Source organism: Bos taurus, chromosome 7, assembly GCF_002263795.3.
Source record: "Bos taurus isolate L1 Dominette 01449 registration number 42190680 breed Hereford chromosome 7, ARS-UCD2.0, whole genome shotgun sequence".
Taxonomy (NCBI): domain Eukaryota; kingdom Metazoa; phylum Chordata; class Mammalia; order Artiodactyla; family Bovidae; genus Bos; species Bos taurus.
The window spans coordinates 28,122,227-28,144,613 of record NC_037334.1 but is presented as its reverse complement, the minus strand read 5'-3'; the positions used below and the strand labels follow the sequence as shown (position 1 = coordinate 28,144,613).

Below are 22,387 nucleotides of genomic sequence, written 5' to 3'. Positions count from 1 at the left end.
TGTGTGAACTAAAGAAAATTTCAGAAAAGCCTCTGTTCTCCAGTAATAAATTACCCATCTCTACTTTGGCCTGAAGGGTCTTTGATTCATGTCATATTACACTTACACTAAGCACTGATGACAGTGGACACGTTTAGTTTCTCTAAGTAGTGTTGGAGCTGGGGAAAAGGAAATGGCTACTAAGATTAAATGAAATGAGAAGATCAATTGTCTGCTTGAATATTGACAGCTGGAGAACTAGTCATCCTTGACCTCACATTGGAGGCATTTATTCACTGAAGAGTAAAAGCACTAGCTAACAAATTTTTTGCAATGGTGATTGGCAAAGTGCAAAAGAAACAATTTAACATCATTTATTTTTTAAAAAATAATTTAAGGCTATACTATGGAGCAAAGATAGTTTTTTTTTGCAAATGGTGCTGGAACAACTAGATATTCAGATGCAAAAAAAAAAAAAAGTGAATCTAGACACAGCCCTTATACTGTTACAAAAATGAACTGAAAATGGATCATAGACCTAAATGCAAAACATAAAACTATAAAACTCCCAGAGAATAATAATAGAAGAAATCCTAGATGACCTTGGGTTTGGTAATGACTTTCTAGACACAACACCAAAGGCATAATCCATGAAAAAAATTACTGATGAACCGAGATGGCAAAGAAAACAGGACAAAATCTTAAGGATCAAGCAATTGATTTGATGAAACAAGAACAAAAATGGCTTAAAAATAATAGTAGCTTAATATGAAAGTGAAAGTCACTCAGTCGTGTCCATTTCTTTGTGACCTCATAGACTATACAGTCCATGGAATTCTCCAGGGCAGAATACTGGAGTGGGAGCCGTTCCCTTCTCCAGGGGATCTTCCCAACCAAGGGATCGAACCCAGGTCTCCCACATGGCAGGTGGATTCTTTACCAGCTGAGCCACCAGGGAAACCCTTAATATACACTGAAATAATTAGGAAGAATGAAATTTTCATATAAAAGTGACCCTGGATACTATGAATTTGATGAGCTCAAGGTGCCAATGAAGCAACCATGTGAGTATTGCTTAAAATGAAAGTGAAAGTGAAGTCGCTCAGTAGTGTCTGACTCTTTGTGACCCCATGGACTGTAGCCTACCAGGCTTCTCCGTCCGTGGGATTTTACAGGCAAGGGTACTACAGTGGGTTGTCATTTCCTTCTCCAGGGGAACTTCCTGACCCAGGAATCAAACCCAGGTCTCCCGTATTGCAGGCAGACGTTTTACCCTCTGAGCCACCAGGGAAGCCAGAGTATTGCTTAAGCGCAGTTAAATATGCAGGAGTGAATTGGAGATAGTTGGGGTTTTGTATATAATTTTCCCTTGAGATCTGTACAGAGATGACAGCTGAAGCTGTTTGCTGGGATGAGACAGTAAACAGAATGTAAGAAGATGAACTTGGGGGATGATAACTTTAGGATACAAACAAGAACAGAAAGAGCATACTGAGATTTGTGAGAAATTATTAAGGTGGGAAGATATCCAAGACAGCAATTTTCAAGGAAATTTTTAAAAAGACGTTAAAAGAATCATCAACCATAATGTGAAGTCAAAAGAACGTGAATTAAGAAAAAAAAAAAATCCTTGATTTGGAGCTCCAGAGGCCATTTGTACATAGGAAAGAAATTTCAGGTAGAGTATTTGACGTAAAATTGCAGTTTTAGAAAATGAGACAACCTCTACCTGTAGAACTTTCTCTGAATAGTCTAGAAAGCAAAAAACAAAGATGCAAAAAAAAAATAAGACTTTTAGCTTAGCCTGAATATGTAACCAGGCAAAGAAAAAAAAATGTTAAGTAAAGGGAAAGAGAGGGTGAATGAGAGCCAAGATTCCAAAAGAAGATAATAGAAGCAGAAGAAGGAATTTCAGACTGGAAACATAGCATTATTCTATGATAGGAGAGAATAAGAATGAGTAAAGATAAAAGATAATTAATGTGACAAGAGAGAAAGGGGATAGAATTCTCTGCTGTTGTCTATCTATTCCTAAGGCAAAAAAGTTAAGCGTGAAGATGGCATTAAAAGAGCAGCAGAGTAGTTTTCACAGCTGTGAGGATAGGAACCTGCAGACAGATCTGAGTGTTACCCAACCTGAGGTTAGATAGCATAAAAATAACTGGAATTCCATTTGGAGTGAAGATTTTTAAGATATATACTGCATAACATATATTCTACTTGTTTGAGGCTTGCCAAGTATGATGTTAACTCTTGCTTTTTTAATAAATATATTTGAATATTCTTTACCAAAGAAAACTAAATAACAAAGTGCTCATTTTATTAAAATCATTTTAAAACTTCCAGGATTTTTAAAACCCAACCTCATTTAAAATAAACATTTTCCTATTTTCTGAATATTGTTTTTCCCTCATGCAAATGAAATAATCTTGAATATAGAAAAGAAATAACGACAGTGAAGAAGCTGAATTTACAGTGATAAGGTTATTTTTCTGCTTTTAGAAAATCTTAAGTTCATGGATTATTTCAAATCTTCACTATGCAAAACTCAGAATTTTATTTCCGGTAAAATTATATTTTATAAGGAATCAAAAAATATGTAGTAAGCCTTTGGAACAAAATGCTCATGAGAGATAGTTAACCTGTCGAACCTGTGAATAAATATTTCTTTGGTAGCACATGGTGGTATTCACACAACAATTGGGTTCCAAAATATGTTTCTTCAATGTTACATAAAAACATGCAGTTTGTGTAATGAACAACAATAGTGCCAGTAATCAAAGAAAATCAGGATTGTCAACAAGGAGAAATAATGTCTCCTAGCAACCAAGTTTCAATTACTCTTTGTTTGCTAACAAGCACTGAGATATTTTGTGCTGGTAGCTTTCTTTCAGAGAGTAATGCATTATCAAAGACCATAAAAGAGAGCTCCTGTTTTAACCGGCTCTGGTTTCCAATCAAACATCTTGCAATTAATTTTATTAGTGTTTTAGAACTAATTTACTTCGAATAAGCCATAACTATGATTTGTTATTTTCATGTTCTAAAATAAATTGTAAGGTAGGATAATTATTTGTTTAAATAATGGAATCATTGGCATACAGATGATACTCCAAAGAAGTAAAAATTTATTATCATTAATAATAAGATTAAACAAAACCATATCCCAGAATAGATCCCAAGAGGACCCTTTAGCTATTTTAGTTGAACTAGAAATAATACTAATTAAGATATAGTACTGACTGTCATAGCAATAGTCACAAAGGCCATTTGCTAGTGCCTAATAAAAACTGACTATGGCCAACATGGATACAGTATGAAAGAACACCCTGAGTTGAAATCAGTCTACATTTTGAACATTACATATCAAACTTTGGGTTCAAGACACTTGTACAAATCCCTTTATGCCATTCAAATTTGGAAAATGACTAGAGAAACTGAGCTGTTTCAGCTGTACCTCCTCTGCCATTGGTGGGTTAGGTTTTTATCTCTTCTTTACATAGAGGCAATTTAGGAGACCTGAGCACCCCAGGAGCGCGCTGTGTGAGTAGAATTACAGCTGCATTGCTGCTGCTACAATTATTTCTCTCATTGGACTTCTGTAATCTGTCTCATCTGAACCTATTGAAGAGAAAAGACTCTTGGGAAATAGCTGCACAAACACACATACACAAAATACTAGAGGCCAAGATGATAATTAGCAAAAGTCCATATCAAAGTGGTCAAAGCCAGAGTTGTGTAGCCACCCGAAGTAACGTTTTCAGACTGGTCATTTGGAGACACGTTTCTGTTACTTGACATCTCACTTTTTGTTTAGTGACACTGCAAGGACATTCTATGTTTCAGATTTGATTCTGTAGTAGCTGAGAGCTATTCAAATTAGTGTTTGTAAATATTTTAGTTAATTTGTCTATTATTTATGCTATTGCCTAGGTAATAGGGAAAGATGAGTGCTCTGACATAAATTTACTTCAATAAATAAAAGTATTGATGTAAATGAACAAAATCATCAGACTGAAATAAAATAATTTCTCATTAAATGTTTCTTATATTTCTTATCATAATTACAGTATAAGAAATATTAAAGACTTTTTCTTTGTTTCCTTTCCTGATTGCTTTCTTCAGCTACAATGGCAAATCCTCTACCTTTTTTGGACTTCTGAATATAAATGTGTTCATTCATGTTTTAACAACATCTATGTTCTAAAATCTATGTCTTATTACTTCCTAAGCAGGAACAATAAATCTTATGACACTTTTTTAGCCTACTTCTAGCCCTAAACTGCACAGTTGACCTTGGCAAGATAGAACTATTGCATATAAAGAGTCATATAAGCATATATACAAGGTTAACTGTAGAAAATGATTCGATTTTCTATGTACCAGAAAGTCCAAGGATTGTGCTATTTAAAATTATTATTGTGGAGCAAAATGAGCAGTGGTATACAGGATACATGATTTCAAAATAAACACATTTCCTGGCCAACAAATTATTTTTCTATGTGCAAGAAAGAAGATTTAACCAATCTAAGAGGAAGGATTTCAATAAAATGCCATTTTCAGAAGAAAGTTATAATTTTACCATGTTTGCCCAAATGCTGTTTTTACAGGAGATACTAAAAAATGATCAAGCACAGTTTGCTTTTAAGTAGAGTAAGAGCAAGAGTCTGAGTGTGCAAATGCATCATCTTTCAGAGATACTTTCATAGCCATCATTTTTACGGTTTTAATATGAACCTTTGCAAAAATACTTGCCAGCTGACTGTGACAAATATAAAATGATTTGTCTCTCTACCCTTGAGACAGTAAACAAATGTAAAAAGAATTTTTTAAAATACGCAAAACAAAAAAACATGAGTCATGAGCCGAGACTTACTTTAAACCCAGTAGAACTAGGTCTTAGGTAAACTGTGTAATTTCTTTGGGTCTTAATTTTCACATATGTAAAACTTTGGTGTGTGTGTGTGTGTGTGTGCACGCGCACACACGTGCATGCGTTTGCATTTATATAGAACGAGATTAATTTTCAAAAAATGCCTTTTAATTTAGCACAGACACGGAAATGTTCTCTAGGGGTAAGATGAGGAGGGAAGGAAAACTGACAGTGAATTCTGCGTTTCTTACTTGCAGAAGCAGGGTGTGAATCAACATGTCTGTGAGGAAGACAGAAATACTTCCTTGACAATCTCTTTCCACTGGGAATTCTGATGAGTCTGAAAGTCACTGATTGGCCTGAAAATTCTTTTACTCTCAGTGTAAACTAACAGCTTCCTAGTTGTACACATTTATACATAAATATGTGCCTAGGCCAGAGTGTCAAATGCGTTTTTACTGGGGAACAAGTCATACAATGGAGACTTGAGCACACCAGGCTTCTTTCCAGACTGCCACAGCTTTGTTTTTGAACCATTACCAGTGCCTTTCAGTGGTGCTGTCAACAGAGCTCAGATAGGGTCTTGAACTCCAGAGAATGAATGAGATATGCTAAATGAAGCATAATTACCTTATTGACGTCATTCAGCTTTCAACTCACATTTAACGGGGGAACTTCAAATGTTTGAAACAGTGGGCCGTTTGTAGCACATTATGCAAATGATAAGACTAATCTTTTGCATTATACATAAGAGCTGCTTATTGTGCATTAACTAATTTATCTGACTATGCAGGGGCTATGAATGCTGATTTTTATTAAGCTTTTCATTAAGTGAAAACTTAGGCATAGCAAGTGCATATATTAGCATGTGCCCATCTTGCATGGATAAACACATACTTGCCTCTAGTTACCAAGTGACATTCTTTTGGTGGTAGACATCATCAAGTATGTTTTTTTTCAGTCATATCAGTAAGATGGGAAAATGAGAATTAAATAAGCAGAGGAAAAAACTCCTGTATTAATACTCATCACACATATTTTATCATGGTCACAAAATTTCTCTTTAAAATCACAGAATGTGTAGTCTAAAGTCAATAATTTGAGTCTTACATTAAGTACCCTTTAATATAGTGGTGACTATTTTTGTGATAATCATAAAAAGCAGATGAAGAACCACTGATCACAAAGTCTAATTAAAGCACTTTAGTTTTAAGATTCATTTGAGGAGAATAAAGGGAGGAAAGAGCAAAATAATATTTTTATTAAATACTCTCTAATTAACTTGGTTCAAATCTAGGCATACTCTCGTCTAGACAGACATATGAATAATGCTTCATATAATGCTCACATAATTAGCACATTTCATTAAGGTACACATTTGAAGCCAATACCGACTCTCAACATAGTTCTATTCTTCTCAGTGAGCTGTTTTGAATTTGACCACCAAATTTCACAAGAGAAGATATAGCAAAACAACCACATATTTTGTCTGCTTTATTATACGGATACAGATTTATTTTAATCAGTGGATATATATTGAGAATTCTCTATGTGCAAAATTATTATGAATACTTTGAATGTATTAGTGTAAAAGCATATTTTAACTATGTAGTTAACAGCCCACTAATAGGAGGTGAATCAGTGATTACTTTTATAACAGATTTTTGAGGTGAAAGGGCTAGCAGAAGTAATGCAACTATCTTCGAACACACATTGAAGTTTGCAGTATCTTCAGATAAACAATGAAGATACTAAATAGCAACAGTGATTAGTAAAACTGACTGAAGAGGGGCAGAGAAACCTAGTATACCCTCCTAACTTCAAATTTGAGTTCCCAGTTTTTAGCTCATTAAAATTAATGACCAATCAACGATTATCATGCACGAGAACAATTCGTTCTTTTAACAGTCAGGTAAACTAAAACACACATTACTATATCCACAACACAAACCCAGCCTTGGGATTTGGCCATGAGCCCAACTTAACTGCAAAATGTTTATTAAATTATTAAAATTTATGGGTTGATAGCACTCTCGAGCAATTTATTATAGCTGTAAACCATTTTTAAGTTTTGAAAACACAATAAAGTTGATTTAATAATCCCCCTAATCTTATACATAACTTCCTCCAGAATTGTCTTCAATTACGCCTCATAAATAACAATTTATTGTGTATTAGAGAAACACTAAAAAACAAATACTTCATGAGAATTTCATCAGATTCATTTATTCTGAAACATTTGCCAGGAAGCATAACAAATTCACATGTGACCCCTGCACTCAAAAGAGCTGAAGTTCAAATCAAAGCCACAATGGAGACTTCCTTTGCCAAGGATAATAACTAAAATCTTCCCTTAACTTGAGCCAGGCACTCAGCTTTAATGAATGCAAGGGCGAAGGGGTCGGGGAAGGGGGAGAGAAAAAATTCTAGTGAAATTCTCTCCACTTTAAAAACAGCTTGAATTGCAAAGCACAGATAGTCACATCACCTCTTTGTAGGACTTTGTAAGGAACAAGCAGCTAAAAAGAGGGAACACAAAGACAGTATTTGTAAGCACACACGGTGTTTTCCTCAGGTTCAGTAAGTCATCCGATTAGGCAAATTCACTTATATTTAATGACATTTACATGAACATTCCATACTTAAAAAAATAAAATTGACAGTCGTATAGGAAGAATAATCACTATTGGCAGAATAATTTAGAATCTGCTTCATATTTCTTAGTGACTCAGTTGAGGCAGAATTATTTAAGAGATCTAGTGGGTTTCACAGCTTATAGGACTGTGTTTTCCAAACTGAAACAGATTGTTTTTTAAGTATTATTTTAGTACAACAAAAAGAAAATGCATATATAGTAGATAGCTTCCCTAGCTAGATGGAAGATGAGGGGCATAACTGTGTCCTGAGGAAAGGCTGTATGCCAGTGGTAGGAAATGCCACATCTTCATTCCTCAAACATTTCAGTTTTGTGCCCTAATACTCATTTTAGGAGGCTGGAGGCTGAAACCTCTATTCAAGCAAATCTATCATTAACTCCATTTATGCTAAATGTATAGCTGGTGATCTCCTGGTCTTCCAGAACCAGATACTGGAATGAAGTTGGCTCTGAGAGAACCTCTCAGAAGCAGAGAATTTCTTCTAAAATGGTATCTCTTTTTACTTGAGATAAAAGCAGGATGTATCGTTTTCAAAATGAGCATGATCCCACCATAAAACTTGAGAGTAATCAAGAAAAAGCAGTGACAACTTCATTACCTAGTCACACCATGATTAAGGCCATAGTGGCCCATTAGTGTCAGTTTAAAGTAGAACTCCATAGAAGACAAAGTTGGGCTTTCATTTCCCTCTCCCTCTTATTCATTCTTCCCTTGGTGCCTGGTGCCCTAAATACTTGAATCGACTATGATAAATGTTATTAGAGGATCATGTCTAACTCTATTTTCTTTCTCGTGCTTGTGCCTGGGTGTCCATCCCTATACCAAACGACTCTGCCCTCTCATCTTGGCCACAGTAACATCAGGTAGACACATCCAGTCTAGGTTGGGCCAATCAAATTCCTCTCCCTGAAATACTGTACCAATTAAGTATATAAGGCTAGTCGGAGAAGGCAGTGGCAAGCTACTCCAGTACTCTTGCCTGGAAAATCCCACGGACGGAGGGGCCTGGTAGGCTGCAGTCCGTGGGGTCGCTAGGAGTCAGATACGACTGAGCGACTTCACTTACACTTTTCACTTTCATGCATTGGAGAAGGAAATGGCAACCCACTCCGGTGTTCTTGCCTGGAGAATCCCAGGGACGGGGAGCCTGGTGGGCTGCCGTCTATGGGATCGCACAGAGTCGGATACGACTGAAGCGACTAAGCAGCAGCAGCAGCAGTCCACAGGGGAGGGAACATGGAAGGGAGTTATAGAGAGAAGAAGAGGTAGAAAAATATGATGCCATAGAGAGAGTGTTAAAGAAAATAGTTGCTGCATTAAAAAGAATAAAATACCTAGGAATAAACCTACCTAAGGAGACAAAAGTTCTGCATTCCAAAACCTATAAGATGCAGATGAAAGAAAATGAAGACAACACAAATAGATGGAAAGATATACTGTCTTCTTGGATTGGAAGAATCAATATTATTAAAATCATCGTATATCCAAGGCAGTCTACAGATTCAATGCACTCTCGATCAAAATACTAATGGCATTTTTTCACAGAACCAGAACAATAATTTTAGAATTTGTATGGAAACACAAAAAACTCTGAATAGCCAAAACAATCTTGAGAAAGAAGAATAGAACTGAAGGAATCATGTTCCCTGACTTCAGACTATACTATAATGCTACAGTCATCAAAATATTATGGCAATGGCACTACAACAGACATAGATAATGGCAGAAAATAGAGAGCCCCAAAGTAAAGCACTTTAGCCAATTAATCAAGCACCATGCAATTAATTTTCAACAAAGGAGACAAGAATACACAATGGAGAAAAGACACTCTCTTCACTAAGTGCTGCTGGGAAAACTGGACAGCCACATGTAAAAAATGAAATTAAAACACTCTTTAAAACCATATATGAAAATAAACTCAAATGGATTAAAGACCTAATTATAAGACTAGACACTCTAAAACTCCTAGAGGAAAATAGAACATTCTGACAAAAATTATACCAAACATTTTTGGCGCTATCTCCTAAAGTAAAGAAAATTAAAACAAAATGAATAAATGGGACTTAATTAAACTTATATTTAAACAAATCACACAGCAAAGGAAATGATTGACAAAATGAGGTGACAACCTATTGAATGGGAGGAAATATTTGCAAATAGTACGACTGGTAAGAAATTAATATCCAACATATACAAACAGTTTATATAATTCAACATCAAAATATCAAACAACCAATTCCAAAAATGGGCAGAAGACCTGAATGGACATTTTTCCAAAGAGGAAAATGTAAATGGCCAATAGGTACATAAAGAGATAGTCAAGACTGCTAGTAATTAGGGAAATGCAAATCCAAACCACAATGACATATCACCTCACATCAGTCAGAATGGCTGTCATCAAAACGAAGACAAATATTAATAGCAAATATTGATAATGATTCAGAGAAAGGGAACTTTGTGCATGATGGGAATGTAAACTAGCACAGTCCACTGAAAAACAGGATGGAGGCTACTCAAAACTAAAAACTATAATTGCCATATGATCTGGCAATTCCATAAAGACAGCAATTCGAAAAGATGATAAAAACTCTCCAGAAAGCAGGAATAGAAGGAACATACCTCAACATAATAAAAGCTATATATGACAAACCCACAGCAAACATTATCCTCAATGGTGAAAAACTGAAAGCATTTCCTCTAAAGTCAGGAACAAGACAAGGGTGCCCACTTTCACCATTACTATTCAACATAGTTTTGGAAGTTTTGGCCACAGCAATCAGAGCAGAAAAAGAAATAAAAGGAATCCAAATTGGAAAAGAAGAAGTAAAACTCTCACTATTTGCAGATGACATGATCCTCTACATTGAAAACCCTAAAGACTCCACCAGAAAATTACTAGAACTAATCAATGATTATAGTAAAGTTGCAGGATATAAAATCAACACAGAGAAATCCCTTGCATTCCTATACACTAATAATGAGAAAACAGAAAGAGAAATTAAGGAAACAATTCCATTCACCATTGCAACGGAAAGAATAAAACACTTAGGAATATGTCTACCTAAAGAAACTAAAGACCTATACATAGAAAACTATAAAACACTGGTGAAAGAAATCAAAGAGGACACTAATAGATGGAGAAATATACCATGTTCATGGATTGGAAGAATCAATATAGTGAAAATGAGTATACTACCCAAAGCAATTTATAGATTCAACACAATCCCTATCAAGCTACCAACGGTATTCTTCACAGAGCTAGAACAAATAATTTCACAATTTGTATGGAAATACAAAAAACCTCAAATAGCCAAAGCTATCTTGAGAAAAAAGAATGGAACCGGAGGAATCAACCTACCTGACTTCAGGCTCTACTACAAAGCCACAGTTATCAAGACAGTATGGTACTGGCACAAAGACAGAAATATAGATCAATGGAACAAAATAGAAAGCCCAGAGATAAATCCACACACATATGGACACCTAATCTTTGACAAAGGAGGCAAGAATATACAATAGATTAAAGACAATCTCTTTAACAAGTGGTGCTTGGAAATCTGGTCAACCACTTGTAAAAGAATGAAACTAGAACACTTTCTAACACCATACACAAAAATAAACTCAAAATGGATTAAAGATCTAAACGTAAGACCAGAAACTATAAAACTCCTAGAGGAGAACATAGGCAAAACACACTCTGACATACATCACAGCAGGATCCTCTATGACCCACCTCCCAGAATATTGGAAATAAAAGCAAAAATAAACAAATAGGACCTAATTAAACTTAAAAGCTTCTGCACATCAAAGGAAACTATTAGCAAGGTGAAAAGGCAGCCTTCAGAATGGGAGAAAATAATAGCAAATGAAGCAACCGACAAACAACTAATCTCAAAAATATACAAGCAAGTCCTACAGCTCAACTCCAGAAAAATAAATGACCCAATCAAAAAATGGGCCAAAGAACTAAATAGACGTTTCTCCAAAGAAGACATACAGATGGCTAACAAACACATGAAAAGATGCTCAACATCACTCATTATCAGAGAAATGCAAATCAAAACCACTATGAGGTACCATTTCACGCCAGTCAGAATGTCTGCGATCCAAAAGTCTACAAGCAATAAATGCTGGAGAGGGTGTGGAGAAAAGGGAACCCTCTTACACTGTTGGTGGGAATGCAAACTAGTACAACCACTATGGAGAACAGTGTGGAGATTCCTTAAAAACCTGGAAATAGAACTGCCTTATGATCCAGCAATCCCACTGCTGGGCATACACACTGAGGAAACCAGAAGGGAAAGAGACACGTGTACCCCAATGTTCATCGCAGCACTGTTTACAATAGCCAGGACATGGAAGCAACCTAGATGCCCATCAGCAGATGAATGGATAAGAAAGCAGTGGTACATATACACAATGGAGTATTACTCAGCCATTAAAAAGAATACATTTGAATCAGTTCTAATGAAGTGGATGAAACTGCAGCCTATTATACAGAGTGAAGTAAGCCAGAAGGAAAACACCAATACAGTATACTAATGCATATATATGGAATTTAGAAAGATGGTAACAATAACCCTGTGTACGAGACAGCAAAAGAGACACTGATGTATAGAAGTCTTATGGACTCTGTGGGAGAGGGAGAGGGTGGGATGATTTGGGAGAATGGCATTGAAACATGTATATCATGTATGAAACGAGTTGCCAGTCTAGGTTCGATGCACGATACTGGATGCTTGGGGCTGGTGCACTGGGATGACCCAGAGGGATGGTATGGGGAGGGAGGAGGGAGGAGGGTTCAGGATGGGGAACACATGTATACCTGTGGCGGATTCATTTCGATATTTGGCAAAACTAATACAATATTGTAAAGTTTAAAAATAAAATAAAATTAAAAAAAAAAGAAAGTAAAAAAAAATACACTCAATTCTAGTGTTCATAGTAGCATTACCTACTATTGCTGAGATATGGAAGCAACTTAAGTGTCCATCAACAGATGAATGGATAAAGAAGATGTGGGAAGTATACATATACATACATATATATATATATATATATATATATATATATATATATACATACACACACACACACACACACGTGTGTGTGTGTCTATATGGACTACTACTCTGCCAATTGTACGAACACGAATGGACATGGAGGGCACTACGCTAAATGAAATAATTCAGATGGGAGAGACAAATACTGTGTGGTATCACTTATATGTGGAATCTAAAAAATACAATTATTGAATAAAGCAAAAAAAAAGAAGCAGTCTTGCAGATGCCATTGGCGAAATTGGGGGTGGGGGGGTGGTTGGGTAGAACACAGTAATGGAAGAATGAGAAGTATTAACTATCATGTATAACATAGCCTTAAGGATGTATTGTATAACATGAGACATGCAGCCAATATTTTGTAATAACTGTAAGTGGAAAGTAACCTTTAAAAATTATAAAATAAAATGAATTGCCCTCTTTTTCTCCTATGCCTTATCAGTTTCTATGGGGTCTACATATATTTCTAATTCTTGGATCCTTTAGATTCTTCTGCTCTATAAACTGAATTTTAATTTGAGCCAGTGTACCTAGGCTCTGTTCCTTAAAAACCAATGACACTGTGTCCATGAATGGGGAGATGGAGTGTAGTCTGTCCTCATTTTACTGGTAACAGAGCAAACTCTATGCACAACCAACATGAGGAAGAAACAGGTAATACTCCTTTGCCAGGTACCAGAGACTTTCTGGACTCTTGATGGCTATGTTCTCTCCAAATTAACCCCTACTTGACAGCCATAAATAACAGTTGTACAGCTTCCACCTCCAAGTTCTTCTTTTATGTGGAGCTAGGTCAGAAGTTTTATGTGGTCTACCTGGAAGTATTATACCATCTGTACTTTATCCAAGAAGATCAAATCTGTGGATTGTCCCCAAAAATTCTGCAGTAAGTTGTGGCACGTATACCAGAAGTTTCAGAAGTGACCATAAAGTATTTTCAAATGAAAAGACCTACCATAAATGAGACAGTAATAATCACCAGTTTGAATTTGGGTCACTTGATCTATGGCTAAAAGATTTTATATATACTCCAGCTTTGGAGGAATGACAAAAGCCAAATTTATCTTTTCATATAAATAACTAAAATAACAGACCAAATATACAAACTAGTAAATTTTGTATAATGAATCCTAGGACACACAAATTAGAGATCTTTGAGAAAAAGAAGACAAAAGGTGATCCCTGCAATTGCTTCAGCTTAAAGTGCCTCAAGTGACTAAAAAAGTATCTCAGTCCTGGTGAAGGAAGCTATAATCCAAACAGAGCCCCATGATCTTCACGAGTAGAAAAACAGTGTTGAATATCTCAGGAGTCCATGTGGGCTAGAATTTGCACAACAGAACAACAGAATTTGTGAGGGGATATCTCATTTTTTTTCTTTTAAAAGAAAAAAAAAGCTACAAAAATTTGTAGAAGTTTTATCTTGAGTCCTTAATTGAGGTCTGATAATTGCATTAATATAAAGAAATTACCTAAGGCCAGGGAAAGAATCACTGGAAAAAAAGAGATAGAAAAGCCTTACAGATCAAACAAGGCCAGTAATAGTACATGAGCCTACAGTAGAAGTCCTTAGTAATACTGGGGACTTTAGGGAAAGAACCCTGTAGATTACAGTCTCAGTGCTAGGGAAAATTAGTCCTTGCATAAAAGCCACCTAACAAAGCTTAAAAGCAACCCTAAAAAGAACAAAACCGTTTCCCAGTACCTTAACTGCATCCCAGAATAAAGTTCAGAAACATTTAAAGAAATTTAAAAAGAGTCAACACCTGATACAGTAAAATTTTTAGAACTTGCCATCAAATAAAAATTACTGAGCACGCAAAACAAGAAAGAAAAGAAAGATAAAAATAAATCAGTATACACAAAAATGACATAATAAATCATCAGACAAGGATATTAAAACAGTTATTACAAATATGTCAAAAATAAAGTCAGAAAGAAAATACATGTTAAGGAGATAATAATAAACAATCATATTTTTAAAAAGAAGCTATACATTTTAAAATCAAACTTCCAGAGATAAGTAATATGTCACATACAATTAACAGATGATTAGACTCTACAGAAAACTTGATTAATGAATTTAAAGACATAGAGAAACTAATAAAATACAACACAAAGAGGAAGAAAAGAATGGAAAAAATGATTATAATATCAGTGAGCTCTGAGACAAGTTTAAGCAGCCTATTACTGATGTAATTTAAATTATTTGGAGTAGTGCCTAAAATTTTCTTAATTTGATTAAAACTATACACCATCCAATTCAGGTAACTCATTGAAGAATACAGGCAAGATATATGAAGACAACTATATCAAAGCTGAGAATAATCAAAATGTTTAAATCAATAAAGTCAAAATCTTTTTTTTAATTTTTATTTTATTTAACTTTATAATATTGTATTAGTTTTGCCATATATCAAAATGAATCTGCCACAGGTATACAAAAGCAGCCAAAGAACACAATGCTTAAAGAGAAACAAAAGTAGGAATGATAGAAGATTCATCACTGAGAATAAAACAAATCAGAAAATTCTGGAGAACCATTCAGAATAAAGATATCCTTAAATAAAGACGAAAAGAAAAAATGGTAGCAAAGATTCTAAATCTAGTGATAATGCCTTTTAAAAACAGAGGTAAAATAAAAACTTTGTCAGACGTAAAAACGGTGGCAAAACTGATCACACACAGATGTACATTACAATAAATATTGAAGAAAATCCATTAGGCAGAAGGAACAACAAATAGTTGGAAAGCAGAATTTATATAAAGATGGAGAAGACCAGAAACAGTAATGAGTGGGTATAAAATATTTTTCTTGGTTTCAAAATATCCTTTAAAGATAGTTGTTTAAAACAAAATTATGAAAATGTAAGCTTTTCATGTACATAGAAGTGAAATGAATGACAGCAAGAACATAAAGACAAAAAGAAGGGAAGGGAATATACTGCTTTAATATTTATACAGAAAATTCAGCTACATTTTATGTCAGCATTTCTAGAGCAATGCAAATTATATCTTAAAACTATGGCTGAATTTTGCATAGTTTTCAGGAGACTGGCAACAAACTTCTAAATTTCCAATGATTTTTTTTTTCTAATTTTATTTTATTTTTAAACTTTACATAATTGTATTAGTTTTGCCAAATATCAAAATGAATCCACCACAGGTATACATGTGTTCCCCATCCCGAACCCTCCTCCCTCCTCCCTCACCATACCATCCCTCTGGGCCGTCCCAGTGCACCAGCCCCAAGCATCCAGCATCGGGCATCGAACCTGGACTGGCAACTCGTTTCCTACATGATATTTTACATGTTTCATTGCCATTCTCCCAAATCTTCCCACCCTCTCCCTCTCCCACAGAGTCCCTAAGACTGTTCTATACATCAGTGTCTCTTTTGCTGTCTCGTACACCTGGTTATTGTTACCATCTTTCTAAATTCCATATATATGCGTTAGTATACTGTATTTATGTTTTTCCTTCTGGGTTACTTCACTCTGTATAATAGGCTCCAGTTTCATCCACCTCATTAGAACTGATTCAAATGTATTCTTTTTAATGGCTGAGTAATACTCCATTGTGTATATGTACCACTGCTTTCTTATCCATTCATCTGCTGATGGACATCTAGGTTGCTTCCATGTCTTGGCTATTATAAACAGTGCTGCGATGAACATTGGGGTACACGTGTCTCTTTCCCTTCTGGTTTCCTCAGTGTGTATGCCCAGCAGTGGGGTTGCTGGATCATAAGGCAGTTCTATTTCCAGGTTTTTAAGGAATCTCCACACTGTTCTCCATAGTGGCTGTACTAGTTTGCATTCCCACCAACAGTGTAAGAGGGTTCCCTTTTCTCCACACCCTCTCCAGCATTTATTATTTGTAGACTTTTGGATCGCAGCCATTCTGACTGGTGTGAAATGGTACCTCATAGTGGTTTTGATTTGCATTTCTCTGATAATGAGTGATGTTGAGCATCTTTTCATGTGTTTGTTAGCCATCTGTATGTCTTCTTTGGAGAAATGTCTATTTAGTTCTTTGGCCCATTTTTTGATTGGGTCGTTTATTTTTCTGGAGTTGAGCTGGAGGAGTTGCTTGTATATTTTTGAGACTAGTTGTTTGTCGGTTGCTTCATTTGCTATTATTTTCTCCCATTCTGAAGGCTGTCTTTTCCACCTTGCTAATAGTTTCCTTTGATGTGCAGAAGCTTTTAAGGTTAATTAGGTCCCATTTGTTTATTATTGCTTTTATTTCCAATATTCTGGGAGGTGGGTCATAGAGGATCCTGCTGTGATGTATGTCGGAGAGTATTTTGCCTATGTTCTCCTCTAGGAGTTTTATAGTTTCTGGTCTTACGTTTAGATCTTTAATCCATTTTGAGTTTATTTTTGTGTATGGTGTTAGAAAGTGGTCCAGTCCAATGATTTTTAAAGAAACACTATCAGATGGAAATATAACAATTTACCTTGCTTAATCTTGATATTAAAACTTGAGAAAGCATATATAACAAAACTATGAACTAATCTTATTTATAAATAAAAATATATAAATACTAATAGACTTAAGCAGTGTTTTATCAAGTATTTTACCAATTTTATCAGATACTTATCAAATAGTGTTTATTGATAAATGCTTATCACTTCTCTTTCCATATGTATATATAAAATATAAAAGCATTCTTTTGTGACCTATGCATTTTTTCTATTACTAAAATGTAATAACATCGAATAGGAATAAAGATTCTATTTACAAAGAAATCTACTTAAGCTCTGTTTAAACAGACTCACAAACTTATGGCTGCAGAAATAGAGAGTTGGGGATGGACATGTACACACTGCTATACTTAAAATGGATAACCAACAAGGACCTGCTGTATAGGCCATGGAAATTTGCTCAATCTTATGTGGCAGCCTGGATGGGAGAGAGGTTTGGAGGAAATGGATACATGTATATGTATGGCTGAGTCCCTTCCCTGTTCACCTGAAACTATCACAACATTGTTTGTTCAATTCAGTCGTGTCCGACTTAGTCGTGTCCAACTCTTTGCGACCCCATGAATCGCAGCACGCCAGGCCTCCCTGTCCATCACCAACTCCCGGAGTTCACTCAGTCTCACGTCCATCGAGTCAGTGATGCCATCCAGCCATCTCATCCTCTGTCGTCCCCTTCTCCTCCTGCCCCCAATCCCTCCCAGCATCAGAGTCTTCTCCAATGAGTCAACTCTACGCATGAGGTGGCCAAAGTACTGGAGTTTCAGCTTTAGCATCATTCCCTCCAAAGGAATCCCAGGGCTGATCTCCTTCAGAATGGACTGGTTGAATGTCCTTGCAGTCCAAGGGACTCTCAAGAGTCTTCTCCAACACCACAGTTCAAAAGCATCAATTCTTCGGTGCTCAGCTTTCTTCACAGTCCAGCTCTAACATCCATACATGACAAAATAAAAAGTGTTGTTGTTGTTTTTTTAAAAGCACTGTTTAAATAAAATATTTACTCTATTTCAAAAGTAATCACTAACCACTATATTAAAAACTAAAATAAAATTGGAAAGATACATAAAGTGTAACAAAAATTTTTCAGTTAGTAAACTGTATTTTATTCACTGCTTACATGTATTAGTATTATAAAACAATCATAAAAATTAGTCTAGCTAACTTCCATCACCATAGATAATTACCAAAAATATTTTTTCTTATGAAAAGACTTTATATTTTTGTAGAAACTTTCAAATATGCAATTTCAGATACCATCTATGATCACCACACTGTACATTACATCCCCATGAACGTACTTATTTTATAACTAGAAGTTTGTACCTATAGATTCCCTTCACCCATTTTACCCACACTCTTGCTCTAGAGTGTGGGTAAAATGATGAGCTGCTCTACTTCAGCTCAGTTCAGTCGCTCAGTTGTGTCCGAGTCTTTGCGACCCCCTGAACCGCAGTATGCCAGGCCTCCCTGTCCATCACCGACTCCTGGAGTCCACCCAAACCCATGTCCATTGAGTTGGTGATACCATCCAACCATCTCATCCTCTGTCATCCCCTTCTCCTCCTGCCTTCAATCTTTCCCAACATCAGGGTCTTTTCAAATGAATCAGCTCTTCTCATCAGGCGGCCAAAGTACTTGAGTTTCAGCTTCAACATCAGTCCTTCCAGTGAACACCCAGGACTGATCTCCTTTAGGATGGACTGGTTGGATCTCCTTGCTGTCCAAGGGACTCTCAAGACTCTTCTCCAACACCACAGTTCAAAAGCATCAATTCTTCGGCGCTCAGCTTTCTTTGTAGTCCAACTCTCACATCCGTACATGACCACTGGAAAAACCATAACCTTAACTAGATGGACCTTTGTTGATAAAGTAATGTCTCTGCCTTTTTTATGCTGTCTAGGTTGATCATAACTTCCAAGGAGTAAGTGTCTTTTAATTTCATGGCTGCAGTCACCATCTGCAGTGATTTTGGAGCCCCCCAAAATAAAGTCAGCCACTGTTTCCCCATCTATTTGCCATGAAGTGATGGGACCAGATGTTACGATATTAGTTTTCTGAATGTTGAGCTTTAAGCCAACTTTTTCACTCTCTTCTTTCACTTTCATCAGGAAACTGCAAATCTCTTTGTATCTGTGAGCTCAAACAGTATTTCTCTTTCTCTATTCAACTTATTTCATTTAGCATAATGCTCTCAAGGTCTATATTTTCACAAATGACAAGATTTTACTTTTATAGCTAAATAATATTTGCTTGTATAATATCTATCTATCTATCTATCTATATATATATATATATATCCCACATCTTCTTTATCTTCTGTTTATCATTCAATAGATACTTAGGTTATTTCCACAAGTTGAATATTAAAAACAATGTTGCAGAGATTATAGGGCGGTGTCAATAAATCTTTTTGAGTAAATGTTTTAATTTTCTACAGATAAATACCCAGAAGTGGAATGACTGAATCATATGATAGTTCTATTTTCTAATTTTTTTGAAGACCCTCCACACTGTCTTCCTAATGGCTGCACCAGTTTACAATCTGCTCTTCGGTGCACAAGGGTTCCCTTTTCTCCACATCCTTGCAACATGTGTTGTTGTTCAGTCGCTAAGTCGTGGCCAACTCTTTGTGACCCCGTTGGCTTCCTGTGGCACACCAGGCTTCCCTGTCCTTCACTATCTCTCAGTTTGCTCAAATTCATGTCCATTGAGTCAATGATGCTATTTAATCATATTATCCTCTGCCACCCTCTTCTTTTCCCTTTAAGCTTACCCAGCATCAGGGTCTTTTCTAATGAGTCAGCTCTTCCCATCAGGTGGCCAAGGTGATTCAGTTTCAGCATCAGTCCTTCTAATGAATATTCAGGGTTGATTTCCTTTAGGAATGACTGGTTTTATCTCCTTGCTGTCCAAGGGGCTCACAAGAGTTTTCTCCAGCACTGCAATTCAAAAGCATCAGTTCTTCAGCATTCAACCTTCTTTATGGTTCACCTCTCACATGACTACTGGAAAAACCATAGCTTTGATTATATGGATATTTGTTGGCAATGAGATTTCTTTGTTTTTTAATACACTGTCTAGGTTTGTCATGGCTTTCCTTCCAAGGAGCAAGTGTCTTTTAATTTCATGGCTGCAGTCACGGTAGGCAGTGACCTTGGAGCCCAAGAAAATAAAATCTGTCACTGCTTCTACTTTTTCCCTTTCTATTTGTAACAAAATGATGAGACCAGATGCCACAATCTTAGTTTTAAATGTTGAGTTTCAAGCCAGCGTTTTCACTCTCCTCTTTTACTCTCATCAATAGGCTCTTTAGTTCCTCTTCAGTTTCTGCCATTAGGGTGGTATTATCCACATATCTGTGGTTGTTGATATTTCTCCTAGCAATCATGATTTCAACTTGTGATTCATCCAGCCCAGCATTTCACATGATATACTCTGCATTTAAGTTAAATAAACATGGTTACAATACACAGCCTTGTTTATTTCTTTCCCAATTCTGAACTATTTGTTTGTTTGTAAGGTCTAACCAATGCTTCTTGACTTGCATACAAGTTTCTCAGAAGGCAGATAAGGTGGTCTGGTATTCCCATCTCTTTCAAAATCTTTCAGTTTGTTGTGTTCCATACAGTCAAAGTCTTTCATATAGTGAATGAAGCAGAAGATGTTTTTCTGGAATTCCCTTGCTTTCTCTATGATCCCATGGATGCTGGCAATTTGATCTCGGATTCCTCTACCTTTTCTAAATCCAGCTTGTACATCTGGAAGTTCTCAGTTCATGTACTGCTGAAGTCTAGCTTGAAGGATTTTGAGCATAACCTTACTAGCATGAAAAATGAGCACAACTGTTGGGTATTTTGAACATTCTTTGGCACTGCCATTCTTTAGGACTGAAATGAAAACTGACATTTTCCAGTCCTATGGCCACTACTGAGCTTTCCAAATTTGATGACATATTGAGTGCAGCACTTTCACAGCATCATCTTTTAGGATTTGACATAGCTCAGCTGTAATTCAATCACCTTCACTAGCCTTGTTCATAGTAATGCTTCCTAAGGCCTGCTTAACTTCACACTCCAGGATGTCTGGCTCTATATGAGTGACCATTCCATCATGGCCATCTGGGTCATTAAGACCTTTTTTATATAGTTCCTCTGTGTATTCTTGCCACCTCTTCTTAATCTTTTCTGTCTTTGTTAGGTCCTTATTGTTTCTGTCCTTTTTCATGCCCATCCTTGCATGAAATGTTCCCTTGATATCTCCAATTTTCTTAAAGAGATTTCTAGTCTTTCCCATTCTATTGCTTTCCTCTATTTATTTGCACTGTTCATTGAAGAAGGCCTTCTTATCACTCCTTGCTATTCTCTGGAACTCTCCATTCAGTTGGGTATATCTTTTCCTTTCTCCCTTGCTTTTCACTTCTTTTTTCCTCATCTATTTGTAAAGCCACCTCAGACAACCACTTAGCCTTCTTGCATTTCTTCTTGCAGTTAACAGAATTAAAATGGAAATAAGTACATATCTATCAATAATTACTCCAAATTTCAAGGGACAAAATGTTCCAATACAAAGTCATAAAGTGTCAGATTGGATTTAAAAACAAACAAACAAACAAACAAACAAATTATAGAGAAAAACTACAATATGCTGCCTACAAGAAATTCATTTCTGGGTGAAATATAGATAAACACTGAAAGTAGGGAGATGGAAGAAGATATTTGGGGTGGTTTTGGTCACTGCATCTCGTACAATGTTATGAACCTCTGTCCATAATTCTTCAGATACTGTCTACCAGATCTAATCCCTCGATCAGCAATATGTGTTACCTGTATATATTTTTTACAATAGCCATTATGACAGATGTGAGGTGATACATCATTGTGGTCTTAATTAAATTTAATTAAAAGGAATTAATTTAATTCAACCTAATTTAATAGAAATAACAGCAAACTATAAATCAACTGAAAAACAGGACTAAAATGGCAATAAGTATATGCCTATCAATAATTACTCTAAACGTCAAGGGACAAAACGCTCCAATTAAAAGACATAGAGTGTCAAATTTGATTAAAAACAAACAAACAAACAATGACCTACAATATGCTGCCTACAAGAAACTCACTTCAGGTTGAAATACAGACACACAGTGAAAGTAGGGAGATGGAGAAAGATATCTGATGCAAATAGAAATGACAAGAAAGTGGAGTAGCAAAATTTATATCAGACAAAATAGACTTTAAAACCAAGACCAAAATAAACTTTAAAGAAAGGCAAAAAAAAAAAAAAATGAACCATGTATTGATAAAAAGATCCAAACCAGAAGAGTATCTTATG

The 22,387-nt window shown here is 35.8% G+C and overlaps 1 long non-coding RNA gene across 1 annotated transcript in view; it reads left to right on the top strand.

Moving 5' to 3' along the window:
- Positions 1 to 795: 795 nt before the first annotated feature.
- The window catches only part of LOC132345723 (uncharacterized), a 91,824-nt gene continuing 70,232 nt past the window's right edge, over positions 796 to 22,387 (top strand). Inside the window, exon 1 of the long non-coding RNA XR_009495219.1 lies at positions 796 to 1,043. This is a non-coding gene — a long non-coding RNA (uncharacterized lncRNA). The remainder of the gene's footprint in view (positions 1,044 to 22,387) is intronic.